The 17,454-nt window shown below is 43.3% G+C and overlaps 1 pseudogene; it reads right to left on the minus strand.

The window, feature by feature from the left end:
• LOC136626752 (zinc finger protein 850-like) overlaps window positions 1–17,454 on the minus strand; it is a 95,853-nt pseudogene that overhangs the window by 50,104 nt on the left and 28,295 nt on the right.

Consider the following 17,454-nt stretch of genomic DNA (forward strand, 5'->3'; position numbering starts at 1 on the left):
CGCCGTCACCGGTGATATCTGACCAGATTGGAGTCAGTCAGGAATCTGACATGAATATTACTGTGTGAGCGGACCCCGAGGCCAGATTCACACAGGGAGCGCCATATTGGGCCAAGAAACTTGTCCGATCTTCCGCTCGCCCCCGTGTGTATTATCCATGGCGATGCAAAGAGTTTTTGACTAAAATACGTATTCATCCCTTCTGTGACATTGCGATCCTCAGGCGTGTTGGGAGCGCAGGTGATTCCCATTGACTTGAGTGTAACTCTCACATCACACTGCATGTAAGTGCCATGCCATGGGTGTAAGATACCAATAAAGACAATGGGTGAGGCGCTCCGAGGGAACGGCCAACGGTAGAACATGCTGCCATTTATTATTTATTACTTTTCCTCACAGCATCGCTAAGGAAAATATCACCAGTGGGAATGAATGCATTCCGCCGACGTTGTCAACTGCAGGCGTGCAGCAGGAAAGCGCCGGTAAGGAAATTTCCTAATCTACTGCCATCGGGCCTCCTGCTGCTCCCCACATACACACTGCCACCCCGGAGTGCAGACAATCAGTTTTTAGGGCTCCGCAGCTCAGTTTTATGTCGCGGAGGCTTTAGGCCTGTTACAGCCGAGCGACACTGCTGAAGCCGGTACAGACCCCCTGACCTGGAGAGAAGGTTAGGAGTCCATCTGTAGGGCCCACAGCCGCAGAAATTGTGGCTAAAAAGCCGCTGGGATGAGCCTAATTGCAACTTGCTGACAGCATTGGTCCCCCCCTGAAGAGGCCAGTTTTCTCCCCAACAGCAGAATCCCTTTCCAGACACCACATTAAGAGCTACTGCTTCATTAGCCAATTTACCCTCTCGTGGAGCCCCCCTAACGCCATTCCACATTTCATGGGTGCAATCACGCAGCTACCTACTGTTGGCATGTAGCTGCAAAGCTCCACATAGTCACATTCAGCTTTCATTATCGTCAGCTTCAATATTTTACGTAAACTAACCCTTCACTTGGTCTACCAGGTTTTTACGGGTGGTTGGTCAGAGGAAGCCGCGGGAAGACCAAAACTCCACTAATAGTAAGAAAAGATCTGTTAAAGACTTCCTGGAAATGGCGACTACCTGCGCCAGTATGTATGATAAACAATGACCACGGACAAAACCGCAAACAGGCGCAACGTGGAGATCTTCCTCTACCTTAAGCCAAGCATTCCACAATTACAGTGACTATATCCAAAACCCTCAGACTGGACCTGTCAGATATTGGGTGAAGATTGGATGTACTGGAGTCTAAAGTAGACTCCACAGTGTCCAGAGTAAACCAAAATTCACAGATGGTGACCGACCTTCAAGATTGCCAGGAGGCCACTAATATGAAGATTTTGAAAACAGATCTAGAAGAGAGAATTTTAGGATCAAGGGCTTACCCGGAAGCATTACGGATATACCTAAAGCTATCTCAGAACTCCTCCTATTGCTCATTCCAGACAGAGCGCCTTCCCATATGGAACTGGATAGAGCTCACCGGGCTCTGGTGGCTCAGAGTAAAGATGGCCCCCATGAGATATCATTATGAAACTTCACTACTATATTAAAGACAAGGTCATCCAAGCTTCTAGTGCTAGAAGTTCCATCTCCATCGCAGACTATGAGGTTCAAATTTACACCAATATTGCCCCTGGGACGATTCTGAGGCGAAGGGCGCCGAAACCCCTTCTACTCTGTCTGACACATAGCGACATTCGCTATCAGTGGTCTTTCCCTTTTCCTTCTCTGCTTTTCATTCCGTAATAAAAAATACAGCTTAAACTCCTTTGTAGAGGGCGATTCTCTACTTCTCCAACTTGGCATTCCCTTTAAGGAGCTTTCCCTGCCAGCTAGCTCTACTGACAACTCAAGACTAGAGATGAGCGAGTATACTCGCTAAGGCACATTACTCGAGCGAGTAGTGCAGGGGCGTAACTATCGAGGGTGCAGGGGATGCGGTTGCACCCGGGCCCAGGAGCCTTAGGGGGCCCATAAGGCCTCTCTTCTCCATATAGGGAGCCCAGTACTATGAGTAAAGCATTATAGTTGGGGGCCCTGTTACAAGTTTTGCATCGGGGCCCGGGAGCTTCAAGTTACGCCTCTGGAGTAGTGCCTTAGCCGAGTATCTCCCCGCTCGTCTCTAAATATTCGGGGGCGGGCGGGGAGGAATGGAGAGGAGATCTCTCTCTCCACCCCGCTCCCCGCCGCAACTCACCTGTCACCTGCGCCGGCCCCCGAATCTTTAGAGACGAGCAGGAGGATACTCGGCTAAGGCACTACTCGCTCGAGTAATGTGCCTTAGCGAGTATACTCGCTCATCTCTACTCAAGACCAGTCTCGACACTTTGGAAGTTTGTGTCAAAGAGGAAGGCAGGACCCACAACCTGTATTGTGGAAGCCTGGCCTTCTCACGAGGGGTCTCTTCTACATCTCATTATACATGTGGAATTGACTCCTGCCTGAACTGTTTTTCGTGCGATAATCCAATCATTTTATTTAGTCTTCACTGTTAGATGCGCCTCACAGGCGTCCTTCTAGTAATTGCTGTGTTCACATTTGATTATTTAAAGCTGTTCCTTAGAGTGATATGTGCTTTAGAAGCTTCTGTTCCCTTCCATGATAGATTGGGGGTTGAAAATTACTTCCATCTCTTTATCCTCAGTCACATTTGTGGCACAACTTTGAGGAATTTTCCCCCCAACACTCATAGCTCATGCGTTGTTATTCTTGTACTCCCAGTTCCTGCCTACCTCATTCTGTTTCCTTTCCTTTTGTCTTCTGTTATTCCCTCGATCACACAGGGCTTTAGGCATTCTCTTTCATGGCTGGGTAATCGAGAGGGATTCCTTCATGATAGTTCTGACCTCTTCTTTTCCATAACGCATTTTTATGGGCATTCTAACACCTGGTTTAAAAATATCTACTAAACCTATTTTTTTTAGCTCACGTAACGTACGGGGTTTAACTCTCCTATCAAAAGACGCGAGGCTTTGGAATACTATCATAGGATTCAAATGGATGTGGCTTTCTTCCAGGAGACTCATTTTGCCCCTGCTTTCACTCCGACATTCTTTCACCACAGCTACCCAACTCAATACCTGGCTTCCGTAAGGGAGAAAAATAGAGGCGTGGGGGACTGGCCATTTATAAAGCTACAGGATATTGGTGGTCAAATGAGTCACTTCTTAATAATGAGTCTGTGTAAATGGAGATTCGTGACACTATCGAGGATTTTTTTTGCACTTAATCTCATTGTGGACACTTCATTCGCACATAAGGTGGTGGTTAGAGGAAGATTCATCCAATTGGCTTCCATGATAAAGGCTCAGTGGGTTTTGGAACTACAGCAAAAAGAGGCCCGTTATTGTTCCTTGTTAGAACATGATAAAACTAATCCCTCTCAAATTCTTTGTCTGAGATAGATAAAGCCCGCACTGAGCTCAACCTTGGCTTAACTACGATAGCAAAACAACAATTAAGATGGTCCAGATCTAAATTTTTTCACAAGGAGATAGACAGGGTAGACTGTTGGCCCGACATCTGGCTCTCAGACCCTTCCTCCCAGCCTTCCCCAAGTTACGTCTTTGAAATGGTACCCTGAGCCAAAACCCAGCAGAGATTGGTAGAGCATTTGGTCATTTCAATAATAAACTATATTCTAAAGAAAATTTCACACAACAAAGGTCTAGGAAATTTTTAGACACAGTCCTTCCAAGACTAACACCAGAACATAAGGACATTCTTGAAGGAGAGGTGGGTGTAGAGGAAGAATGGGAGGCAGTAAAATCACTGAAACCTACCAGGGCTCCAAGCCTAAACGGCTTTTCAAATATATATTTAAGACATTTTTTGCAACTCTGGGTGGTCCAATGACTGGATTTTTAAATTCTCTACTACAAACTCCATACTTATCCCCCAACTGAAATAAGGCCTTCATCCAGGTAATCCATAAACCTAATAAGGACCCCACAACATGTGAAAATTATCATATGATTTCCCTAATCAATAATGACCTTAAGATTCTCTCCAAAATCATGTCCATTGGACTTAACACCCTAATCGGTTGGTATGTTCACCATGACCAGGATGGATTCATCTCTGGTCGGCAAACCACTGATCAGACAAGACGGGCAATTGATATTATCTCGGCTGTGTGGTCCAGCTGGGATGGATGGGGGAGCCAGATAAGGACTGCTCCTCAGTCTAGACCTGTGAAAGGCTTTTGATTCAGTCTCCTGGCAATATTTATTTTTATCTTTTGAGGAAATGGTATTTGGGACATAATTCAGAACCCTAATACAAGCTCTTTATTCCTTCCCCCCAGTCTGGATACGTGGCTTTGAGTCTGAAACAATGGCAATTTAGAGGGGTACGAGACAGGGTTGCCCCATATCGCCTCTCCTTTTTGTGGCAGCAATTTAGCGTGTTTAGGGTTCACTGATGAGATCTGTTGTACTACATAGGTTTTCAGCAGCGCAGCCCCACAGGTGATGTTTATTGAGCCGGCTTGGTGTGGTTTGCTCCAGTCAGCCAATCTCATAGGTCTGTTGCTTATATATACCAGCTCCTTTGTCAGTGTCTGCTGGTTTCCCTCCTACAGTGTGAGCACTCTTCTACTCCTGCTTGTCTATGCAGGCTTCAGCATGCTTAATGTGACCTGTGTTATGTTCCTTCATGTTTGTGCAGTCTTCTGAATCTCCTGTGCTTGTGGCTGGACATGAACTGTCTGTGCAGCATTCAGGATGTTCAGTGTGAACAGTGTCATGCTCCTGCATGTCTGCAGCTTTCAGTACATGTGGTGTGAACTGTGTCTTGCTGTAGGTCCTTTATGAATCTATGAATCTAATCTTGCCTCTCCCCATGCTTAAATTTCTAAAACTTAACGTTAATTTTCAATGGGTCACAGAGAGTCTGCCCTACCTAGGTATACACCTCACAAACAAAGCTAATTATCCTTCCTTAAAGAAGAATTTAGAGCGAGACCTAAATACTTGGGCAACCTATAATTTATCCTGGCTAGGTAGAATCCACTCTATCAAAATGTCTTGGCTTCCAAAAATATTATACCTCTTCTGTGCTTTGCCCATTCCTATCCCGGCAGAGGATTTTAAATGCCTACATTCCAAATTATTGTCCTTCATTTGGTCTAACAAAGCCAGGTGTATCTAGCAGTCTACCCTATACGCGCCCTGAATTGTGGGTGGCTTGGGGGTTCCTAATATCATAAAATATTATCACTTTTGCTGCATCTTGACTTCACACAAGAATGTAATGCTGTAAGTCTGGATTGATTTATTTTGGCCATTATAACTCTGGAAGTATACCAGAGTTCAGGGAATTTGTGGAATGTATTAATAAAAATGATTTGACTCTTAAATTCACCTCAGAGATGAGTGCCACCGCTATCGAGTTTCTTGACGTTACCATTACGTTACAACCAGATGGCACCATCTCTTCTAATCTATTCCGTAAACCAACAGTACCAAAAATCTATTGCTATGGAACAGCTTCCATCCTTAGGCACTTAGAAAGGGAATACCTAAAGGCCAGTTTCTGCAAACACGTTGAAACTGCTCAGATGAAACATCTTTCCTGAGAGAAGGCTAAAAACTATGGAATAGATTTGAACATAGAAACTATCCTCCGGACATCATAGATAAAGCTTTCAATTTTGCTAAAAAACAGAATAGGGCTGAAAAAATAGTGAAGCCTCGAGATAAGGATCATGGGTACCTATGATACTAGCTATACAAATATAAGAGAAATCCTAGCCAAATACTGGGACATTCCAACGAATGATAAAGATCTAGAAAAGATGCTCCCACAGTCCCCGAGTATCACCTATAGAAGAGGACGTAACATCCGCAACCATTTAGTTAAGAACCACTATAAATCTGAGGTCGGACAGAGTAACTGGCTTTCAAGATTAAAACCGAAAGGCACGTTCGCATGCTCCAACTGTGCAGCATGCCCCTATATGTTCAAAAGCGATACTTTCACTTCTGCTACTACAAATAAACGCTATGAAATTAGAGACTTTACTAACTGTCTCATTAAGAACGTAGTGTATCTATTACCTGCCCATGCCCTAAGCCAGTGTTCCCCAACTCCAGTCCTCAGGGACCGCCAACAGGTCATGTTTTCAGGATTTCCTCAGTATTGCACAGCTGATGTAATTATTGTCAGTGCCTCAGACATTGCCACAGGTGTTCTTACCATAGGATATCCTGAAAACATGCCCTGTTGGTGGTCCCTGAGGACTGGAGTTGGGGACCCCTGCCCTAAGCAATACATTGGCAACACACAACAACAGTTAAGGCGCATTCTGGGCGCGCTTTTTTTTTTTTTCCCGGACGTCGTTCACCATGCGGGGTTAATGATGTGCTACTTTTATAGATCAGACTTTTATGGACGTAGAGATACCAAATATGTATTTTTCTTTTATGATTTAGATTTTTTTAAATTATAGATATGGCAAAAGTGGGGTGATTTAAACTTTTACTCCTTTTTTTAACAATTAATAAAACTTTATTGTTTTTATTTTCACTTTTTTTTAAGCCCCCCTGGGGGACTACAACATGCGATGCTTTGATCGCTCCTGCAGTATGACGTAATGCAATTTGACAGGCAGTCTATCAAACCACCCCACATGGATGGCTTGATAGGCAGTCTCCCAAGGCAGCCCTGGGGCCTTTCAGAAAGCCCCCGGCTGCCATGACACCTGTATGGCTCCCTGCGATCTCACGCAGGGATGGGATTTCCTATTCCCAATCATTATTAAGACTTGTTAGAAAGTCACATTGATTAGAAGGAATGTTGCCATCCAATAGGCATGAATGGAACAATAACCAAACGAATTATTGCTTGTCGTTCAGTCGGTCTGTGCATTTACAATGAACACTTATCGTTCACATTCCCATGATCCAGCGAGAATCTGAACGATGAGCAGCCTGTGTAAAAGGGCCCTAAGTCATAATAGATCAAGAAAAGACAACTCTTACACCTATCCTATCAGGTCTTAGACCAGGATGCCTCTGGGTAGGGATCAACATTTGACATCACCCCCTCTCACCTTCTTCCACCAGAAAATATATGCAGTGATGTCTTACTACATTTGGAGGTACACTGGACCATGCTTTTATTTGCCTGCTCTGGTTTGTTATTGTATGGAGGTGTGCTACAGACACTTATTGATTTCATCCCTTTATCGGCTAACTCGCATCTGTAAGCCTTATTAGAGTCAACGGAGTTCCTAAATCACAACACCAATAGAGTCCAACATCTGGGAGGTTTTTATACCTACAATGGTTCTGTGTCAGAGTTGGAACCTTTTGGACTTTGGTTAGGAGTATTGTTTCTCTTAGGCCTCATTCACACCCTGTGGGTGCACATGAGAAGTGTACACAGAAAGAGCTTCTATAGGAACCATTGGGTTCCTATAGAAGTATTCACATGAATGATTCTTAGACGCCCTAAAATTTTGTGCAAAGATAGCACTTATCCCACCTCTGCTGCGTGCTTTCCATACACTCCTATGGGAGCTGGAAAGCATGCTCTACGCACCTCGGATCATGTAAACAGGCTATTTCTCTGTAGCTGGAAGTAGCCGGTTCACGCGATCTTTAGAGCAGTATAGGTGCGAGCTTTGCATGCAGCTATACTGCGCACGGACACGCTCGTGTGGAAGAGCCCTTAGGGAGAGTACCTAGAAGGTGTGAGAAGACATATAGGTGATACTGTGGAGGCATTGTTCCACCCTTCTATTTGCATAGCTGATGTTGTTTCTGTGAGGCGCTCGGCCTCTGGTACAATCTACCCCTGAGATGTGACTGTTGGGTCGTCTTGCCGAGGAGCAGTGATAATATCATATCTGCATATTGTAATCTCCAAACCCTTTCCTAGTAGACAACCAATAACAATGAGGTGGATGGATGGGAGGAGCCATAACCGGTTTCACTGCTCTAAATGTTTCATTCAATTATCCCCTATGGAATTATCTGTAGGTGTCCTTCTAAATTCCACAATGTCAGGTCTGGGATCCTCGGTGTAATCGTCTCCTTACTAACTATATGCTAAATACCCACCAGCTCTCCTTCACCTCCAGAGGGGCTGAGATGTCTCAACATTTACATTTTGAAGGAAGATACAAACATAAGGACATGGGCTTTAAGAATACACATTTATTAACAATCAGCAACACGTTTTGAGGTAAAGTTAAAGGGGTTGTCCCGCGGCAGCAAGTGGGTCTATACACTTCTGTATGGCCATATTAATGCACTTTGTAATGTACATTGTGCATTAATTATGAGCCATACAGAAGTTATCAAAAGTTTTATACTTACCTGCTCCGTTGCTGGCGTCCTCGTCTCAATGGTGCCGACTAATTCGGCCTCCGATGGCCAAATTAGCTGCGCTTGCGCAGTCCGGGTCTTCTGCTGTCTTCAATGGGGCCGCTCGTGCAGAATGCCGGCTCCGTGTAGCTCCGCCCCGTCACGTGCCGATTCCAGCCAATCAGGAGGCTGGAATCGGCAATGGACCGCACAGAAGAGCTGCGGTCCACGGAGGGAGCATACCCCGGCGGCCATCTTCAGCAGGTGAGTATGAAGACGCCGGACCGCCGGGATTCAGGTAAGCGCTCTCCGGTTTGTTTTTTTAACCCCTGCATCGGGGTTGTCTCGCGCCGAACGGGGGGGGGGGGGGGGGTAACCCCCCCCCCCCCCCGTTCGGCGCGAGACAACCCCGATGCAGGGGTTAAAAAAACAAACCGGAGAGCGCTTACCTGGGGTTGTCCCGCGCGAAACGGGTTTTTTTTTTTCCAATAGCCCCCCCGTTCGGCGCGAGACAAACCCGATGCAGGGGTTAAAAAAAAAAACAACCGGATAGTGCTTACCTGAATCCCCGCGCTCCGGTGACTTCTTACTTACCTTGCGAAGATGGCCGCCGGGATCTTCACCCTCGGTGGGCCGCAGGTCTTCTGTGCGGTCCATTGCCGATTCCAGCCTCCTGATTGGCTGGAATCGGCACGTGACGGGGCGGAGCTACAAGGAGCCGCTCTCCGGCACGAGCGGCCCCATTCAGAAAAGAAGAAGACCGGACTGTGCAAGCGCGTCTAATCGGGCGATTAGACGCTGAAGATTAGACGGCACCATGGAGACGACGCTAGCAACGGAGCAGGTAAGTGTATAACTTCTGTATGGCTCATAATTAATGCACAATGTACATTACAAAGTGCATTAATATGGCCATACAGAAGTGTATAGACCCACTTTGTTTCGCGGGACAACCCCTTTAATAATTTGGTTATGTTGCTCTCCCTTTCTCTTGTTAAATATGTGACTTTACAGTATGCTTTATTTTTTGCCTTGGGCAATGTTAATATAACAAGTTAAAGAAAGAATAATAGCCACTTTCACGATACGTTCTTTAATGACACAGGACTAGAGATGAGCGAGCACGCTCGGTAAGGTGAGTTACTCAAGCGAGCCTCGCTCATCTCAAGTAACTGCCTTCTCCTCCGAGCGTGCTCAGGGGGGCGCAGGGGAGGAGTGAGATAGATGTGAGAGTGAGAGTGAAATGATGTCGGGGCAGGCCCGACATTGGATTGGAAAGGGTTAAACCATTTGAATGTCGCAGTCACTTCTAACAGCGGCATTTAAATCCACCACCCACGTTGTAGGGTCCCTCATGACCTTTTCCCCCACACAATGAGATCACAGGGAGATGTGTAAGTGTCATTGCAGAACGTCTATAAAGCCATGCCCGTGGCGTAGCATGATAGATTGCCTGCCCAATCACAGTTTGATGTAATGCTATTCAATTACATCATACTGCAGGAGCGATGAAAGCATCAGAAGTTGTTTTCCCCTTCTGGGGACTAAGAAAAAAGTAAAAATGACATTAATAAAGTTATCTTAATTATTAAAAAAAAAGTAATAAAAGGTTTAAAAAAAAAAAAAAGACCTTTTGCCATATTTATAATAAAATAATCTACATAATAATACAAAAATACATATTTGGAATTGCTGCGTCTGTAAAAGTACAATCTATCAAAGAAATGCATTACTTACTCTGCACGATGAACGTAATGAAAAAAAAAAGTAAAAAACGTCAGAAATGCACTTTTTTGGTTACCCGATCTCCAAGAAAAAATATAATAAAAAGCGGTCAAAAAGTCATATGTACTTTAGAATGGTATCAATGGAAACTACAGGATGTCACACACAAAATGAGTCATTGCACAACTATGTCGATAAAAAAAGAAAATAAGTTATAGCTGTCAGAAGATGGCAGCAGAAAATAGTTTTAAAAAAATAATTAAAAAAAAAATAGTACAGCACAAAAAACTATCTATACAAAATTTGGTATCGTAGTAATCGGACTGACCCATAGAATAAAGTTATTATGTCATTGTTGTTGCAGTCTCTGCACCATAGAAAGAAGAAGCACCCAAAGATAGTGGAATTTCGATTTTCCTTCCATTTTACTGCACTAAGAATTTTTTTTAAAGTTTTCAATAGAGTATATGTTGCATTATATAGTACTATTAAAATATATTACTCCTTAGGCAAAAAAAAAGCCTTCAGACAGTTATATTGATGAATAAATAAAAGAGTTATGATTTTTAAAAGGGGGGGGGAGGAAAAAATGAAAATAATGAAAAAAAAGGGGGAAGATCCAAAGGGATTAATATTTAAGAAGGAGTGATCTGTGGGTAAAATATGTCTTGCATTCAAAACATAACTATGGCTGCACCGTTGTGTGAATTTTGCTGATGATATACAAGGCCTGCTTTCCGAGTAAAACATTTCTCACATTCAGAACATGAAAATGGCTTCTCTCCTGTGTGATCTTTTTGATGTGTAATAAGATTTGATTTCTGAGAAAAACGTTTCCCACATTCTGAACATGAATATGGCTTTTCCCCTGTGTGAATTATCTGGTGTTTAATAAGATATGTTTTCTGTTTAAAACCTTTCCCACATTCTGAACATGAATATGGTTTCTCCTCTGTATGAATTATTTTGTGTTTATCAAGAGCTGATTTCTCTATAAAACATTTCCCACATTCAGAACATAAATATGGCTTTTCCCCTGTGTGAATTCTCCCATGTATAACAAGATATGATTTCTGGTTAAAGCTTTTCCCACATTCAGAACATGAATATGGCTTCTCCCCCGTGTGCATTCTCTGGTGTTTAACAAGATGTGATTTCTGGTTAAACCCTTTCCCACATTTCGAACATGAATATGGTTTTTCCCCTGTGTGAATTCTTTTGTGTTTAAGAAGAACTGATTTGTCTGTAAAGCATTTCCCACATTCTGAACATGAATATGGTTTTTCCCCTGTGTGCATTCTCTGGTGTTTAACAAGATGTGATTTCTGGTTAAATCCTTTTTCACATTTTGAACATGAATATGGTTTCTCTCCTGTGTGAATTCTTTTGTGTTTAACAAGAACTGATGTTTTTGTAAAACATTTCCCACATTCAGAACATGAATATGGTTTCTCCCCTGTGTGAGTTCTCTGATGTACTACAAGATATGATTTCTGACTAAAATCTTTCCCACATTCAGAACATGAATATAGCTTTTTCCTTGTGTGAGTCCTCCGTTGTTCAACACTGCTACTGTGAACTTTATTTTGCTGTGATGAATAAGAATATAGGATCTGCTTAGAAGGATCAGATGATAGATCTTTGTTCTCAGGGGTTGAGGATATATCTTGGATAATGGCAGGTTCTTCATATGTATCTTGTAGGATATCTTGAACATGTAATTTAAAATCTGTTGATGTCAGATGTCCTTCTGAACTTCTGGTGCCGTCATCTGCCAAGAATAAAACAGAGTTTATATATTTTTTAGTAATACAACCATTAAGGAGCACTCTGTGTAAGCTTTTTATCATTACATATTGTGACTAGCCAAATCCTACTGCAGACTGGAGGTCATTTCATCTATTCATTCCTATGCGACTTATCGTGTGGCTCCATGGGACTAAATAGTGAAAACAGCTTTCAGTCCAGGCAGCAAGCACTGTAGGACTTGGCTAGTCACACGGGCACGATGGGAGACTGAAATAGAACAGACATCTTAGGAATAAAGCTGCTCTTTACTACATTAAATACATTAATATGCACTTTGTCAAGTGGACACATAGAAAAATAAAACGTTTTCTGGGAGCGCTCCTTTAATTTCAAGTATATATCATAACATTTCTATATAAAATGTCCATACAAATGAAAAAATGCAAAGAGTAAAATTCAAATATTAACACTGGTGGCAAAACAAATTGTACATTAACAGTAGACCTCAGAGCGAGGGCCAGTAGATCATGATGTCCGGCTATCTTGTATCACTGCACCTGTCATCAAGCAGATGCACAACCAGTGCTAGTATCCTATCCTTTCTATACCGTACAACCTTATAATGCTATAAAAAGGACACGTCAAGAAAATAATTATGCTTAACAATGGTGTAGACACCACCGAGACCTCAGTAAAATGTAAATACGCAGACCAAACTCAAGACGGTTCAAACTTACAGAGACAAGAGCAGAGATGCAGCGGATACTCCAAAACATAATATAAACCAAATAGAAATGGACAAATACTTGAAAAGGAAGCACCATTCCCACGCCGCACAAAAATCTAAAGCGACATATGAAACGCCGCTGGACCATGAACTGGTTGAGTCGGATAGGGATGGCACGTCAGTGAACAGTGACCAACATGAAGATCCAGACAGAAGTCTTATTTTTTGTTCTTTCATCAAGAAAATACTGTCCCAATCGCTCCCCTCAGTATTACAGGAGCTTGCCGATATCAAAACAATGTCAAGCACATAGGCCGCAGGGTGGAGGAACCGGAAAACTCTCAGCAGGAGATATTTCAACATTGCGAGGCAATACAGAGCAAATTCTTAGCCCAACAAGATCACCTAAATCAAGGCCTCCTTCTCATGAAGGATCAAGAAAATAGGAGTAAGAGGAAAAATATTAGAATTAGAGGCCGCCCCCGGAATCTACAGTAACCGAAACCCTTATGTTAGCGGCCATACGAATATTCCAAACCCTGCTGGGCAAAAAGAAAGCAGGAAATATCATCATCGAACGTATACATAGAGCTCTCCGCCCCAAAGCTACTCCCTCAGCCCCCCCCCCCCCCCCTCTACAAGATGTTATATGTGGGCTACTTGGTTACATGGATACTGCAGCTATCCTTTAGAAAGCAAGTGAAGCCCAAGAAATCTTATTTGAAAACAACAAATTACTGCTCTTTGAAGACATAGCACCAAGCACACCAGCTAAGACGCGCATATTGAAGCCTATCAGAGGTGCCATGAGGGCAAAAAGGCTCCCATTGAAATGACCATTTCCCCTTTGGCCTCACAATATTTAAAGAAGGACAACAAATTACTATTAGAACCCCAGAAGACCTGAAAAGTGCGTGGAAAAAGATGGATATTTCTCCAACTGACAATCTTTCCTGGCTGCCAGTACAGAGTCATCAGTCGATACCTCAACTCACGAAACCAGAGGGCTGGAAGATCAGCTCCAAGTTTAAGCCATCGAAAAGCATCCAACACCTCAACAACTAATTAACCTAAAGCTTCCTCATTCTAGTGGACAAGGCTTCTTTTCTCTCCCAATTATTTAGGTTGAGAGTCTCCTTGCATATATGGAGGAGGAACCTATTGAAGATGGAATAACAGCGAAAAGTGTTAGATATGTCAGATATGCCAGAGACTTGTAAGTTGGAACCGGCCTCTTGTGATAACACTATGGCCTGAGAGGGAGGCAGGATAGCAGCTGAAGCATAGGATTACATGCCCTCCTGCTGGTCTGGGGCCCCCAGTCCTGCTAACGTTGGTATGGGTGAGGATGGGCCCACCGACCAGTGGGACAAAATTGTTTAAATAGTCTTGACCTATAAAACAACAATGTTGGTTTGAGATACATAAGGGTGCCTATGAAGAATTATGCTTTGGTCTGTGTTCGATAAAGTTTGGTAATATTTGCTAATCTGCCTACTACTAACTAAACCTTTTATACTATACAAAGTCTCGGTGGTCTACTGAAAACTTATGGTGTTTGTCCGACCACCTCCACTTCCCAGACACCTTCATTTTATGCAGACTAGTTCAGGCGCCGAGGGATTCGTCTTCTGCATGGTGGTTCTCTCCCTCCCTCCCTCCCTCTCTCTTCCCAACACTTCAGAAAGTAGACCCTTGTGGCAGATACATCTTAAAGGCACAGTCGCCAACAACCAGGTGTCTTATGTCAAACTTTACGCCCCAAATAGCAATCCGGTCCAGTGGCTTATTCGCTTTTTGTCGAGATTCGAAAACTTCACTAAGGGATTAGTAGTGGTGGGAAGAGATTTTAATTTAGTATTAGACCCTTCCAAAGACACTACATCAACTTACCCTTCAATTTCTTGCAAGCAGATATGTAGATTAAAGAGCGTCCTGTCTGAGCTGAGTTTGCAGGATAGATGGAGTATCTTACATCCTGAAGAGAGGAAATATACATACGTCTCCCATATACACACGACCTTTCATAGAATCGATTACCTCCTAGCGTTTGGTAAACACATCCAATACATCAAAGCTGCAGAAATTGGCCCAATCACCCTTTCATATCACGCGCCAATCTCTGTTTCAGTCCCCATGAGCACCCTCCCTATCAGAGAGTGGGCTTGGCGACTAAATTGCACTTTGATAAGTGACAAAAAACATTGCTCTGCATTATCGGAAAAACTGACCAAATTCTTAAAGATAAATGTCACTCCAGACAACTCCACTTCAATCCTTCAGGAAGCACACAAAGCTTTTATCAGGGAGGAACGGATAGCTTTAGGTACGAGGGTAAAGAAACAAAGAGAGAGAGGGAGATCGACTCCCTGCTAGCACAGATCTCTAGCATAGAGCTAATTCATAAACGCTCGTTAAAGAGGGACACTTCAAAAATGGAAAAGTCTTAGAGACAAACTTTAAAATATCCTCAACATAAAAGTGGCAAAGACTCTCCTTTCCTCCAAATATAAAATATATATGCACAGTGACAAAGGCTCAAAAACTATGTCTGCCCTCATTAAGAAGCCAAAAGAAAAAGGGTTCATTCACAAAACAAAAACCACATCAGGCAACACTATAGAATCCACGGCCAATATTGCCACGGAATATGAAAAATGTTATAAAAACCGATACAACCTTCTGAACAACGGCCAAGAGAGAAAAAAACATCCTGATAATGTAACACAAGCTTTCATGAAGACCCTTAAATCAGAGTTCTCCAACTCCAGTCCTCAGGGACCGCCAACAGGTCATGTTTTCAGGATTTCCTCAGTATTGCACAGGTGATGCAATTATTGTCAGTGCCTCAGACATTCCACAGGTGTTCTTACCATAGAATATCCTGAAAACATGACCTGTCGGTGGTCCCTGAGGACTGCAGTTGGGGGACCCCTGCCTTAAATTACCTAACCTATCTGAGGATGACAAAGCTAACTTGCTAAACCCATTCACCACCTCCGAGGTAGAAGACATTCTTACATCTACTCCCCATGGGAAGAGCCCGAGGCCGGATGGTCTACCAATTCTATTCTACAAAACGTTCTCTAAATCACTCCTCCCGGTTTTCACAAATCTGTGTAACTCTCTCCTGTCAGGGGTGAATCTCCCCAAACAAGCATCTATCACTTTGATTCTGAAAGAAGGGAAAGACGCAGAACAGCGCGGCAACTACAGACCTATCTCCTTGCTAAATGTAGATCTCAAAATTTTCATCCCAACGCATTTCACCTTTACTTCCTAAATTAACTCACCCTGATCATGTGGGATTTGTAAGAGGCAGAGCGGGGAAGCTCAATACATCCCGCATTATCAATGCTATTCACTATGCTAAATAGAATAAAATACCTCTGGTCATATTGGGAACAGAAGAGGCTTTTGACAGAGCGAGTTGGGATTTTTATGGAAAACATACTGTTAAAGTTTGGCTTCCCTCCCCAATTCATAGCAGCCATATTCACTATGTACTCAAGCCCCTCAGCCAGAATTCATATAATGGACCTCTCGCAGATCCCTTCCTCATCACCAATGGGACCAGACAGGGCTGTCCGCTCTCCCGCTCTCTTTTTGTTTTGATCATTGAGTAACTGCTGTAACGAATTAGACAATATCCCAGTATCTTGGGGATAAAAATTGGGAATCTCAAGCATATGCAGATGAACTTCTAGTACTCATGGCCAATCCAAAGGCGGCCAGAATGTCAGGAGAGCGCCTAGTGAATAGAAGTTATACTGCCTGCTTGAAGCTATTAGGTGGGATAACCCTTGTAAGGGAAACCCACCTGCACCTCCCATCCCAGTCTGCGTATCAGATGGTCATCATCCACTATCCAGTCCTCTGGAGAGACGTCTGGAGTAAAGAGCAGCCCGAGTAATCAGACGCTCCGGTATAAGGATCACAGAGAGGAAGAAAAAGGCTCTGCGCTCCTGTGGATGTGGCTCTCTCTCCCCCCTCGCTCCCCCATGCTCACTCCCGCAACTCACCGCTCACCCCTGCCGTCCCCCGAATCTTTTCTCACGAGCGGGCATGTACTCGCTTAAGTATTTTGCCTTAAAGAGTACGCTCGCTCATCTCTACTAGGGAGGGCTCGTACCTCTTAAGAAATGTTTAATAAATGCAGGGTTATATTTAAATTATTGCTTGTAATTACTACATTTTTTCTAAATCCTCATTAAATTCCTCGCAATCAGAGATTCTTGAACAATTTGGCAAAATTTCAAACTTTAAAGTTAAGTATGAGAAATCAGAAGCGCTAAACATTTCAGCACCAACTAATATACCGTATTTTCTGGCGTATAAGACGACCCCCAACTTTTCCAGTTAAAATATAGAGTTTGGGATGTACAGTGGTGCCTTGACATATGAATTTAATCCGTTCCGAGACGTAAGGCAAAAAACTTGTATATCAATGCACTTTTCCCCATTGAAATGCATTGAAAAGCCATTAATACGTTCCAATGGAGAAACTATCTGTCGTCCTACACGCCGGACTAACTACTTGTAGAAAAAAAATCAATACTCACCTCCTGCAGCGCTGCTGCAGGCTGTCACTCCCTCCTCCACACCGACAGAGAATGGGTTTCTGCATGCGGGGCTTGAATGCACCGCCTCCAGAAAGCTAATGCTCTGATTGGCTAACTCAGCGCAGTGTCAGCCAATGAAAGCCGGCGCTGCGTTAACCAATCACAGCCATTTAATGATGTCATTGATTCCTTTCCCGAACTGATGTCCTATGCCTTTCTACTGTACTGCATTCTGGACCATCTTAACCTGCAAGTTGAGTTTCCCCATACCAATGCCGACTTGTATAATAATGCAACAAAGTGTAAATGCTCATTTGTAAATGTTTATGAACATTTTTGTTA

Source organism: Eleutherodactylus coqui, chromosome 4 (assembly GCF_035609145.1).
Source record: "Eleutherodactylus coqui strain aEleCoq1 chromosome 4, aEleCoq1.hap1, whole genome shotgun sequence".
In the NCBI taxonomy this organism is placed as follows: domain Eukaryota; kingdom Metazoa; phylum Chordata; class Amphibia; order Anura; family Eleutherodactylidae; genus Eleutherodactylus; species Eleutherodactylus coqui.